Genomic DNA, 232 nt, shown 5'->3' on the forward strand with positions numbered 1-232 from the left:
CAAAGGATGCGATAGAGCCGGTCCCTCCAGCCGATATGAAGACGGGGTTTTACAGCTCCTACTTCATTGTACCCAAGAAAGACAGTGGGTTACGACCAATCTCGGACCTGTGTGTCTTAAACCGGGCCCTTCACCGGTTACCGTTCAAGAAGTTGGAATGCATCAGGAATGCATCTTCGGGTGCATCCGTCCCCGAGATTGGTTTGCAGCGGTCGACCTGAAGGACGCGTAC

Source organism: Sinocyclocheilus grahami, unplaced genomic scaffold (genome assembly GCF_001515645.1).
Source record: "Sinocyclocheilus grahami isolate Dianchi unplaced genomic scaffold, SAMN03320097.WGS_v1.1 scaffold89.1, whole genome shotgun sequence".
Taxonomy (NCBI): domain Eukaryota; kingdom Metazoa; phylum Chordata; class Actinopteri; order Cypriniformes; family Cyprinidae; genus Sinocyclocheilus; species Sinocyclocheilus grahami.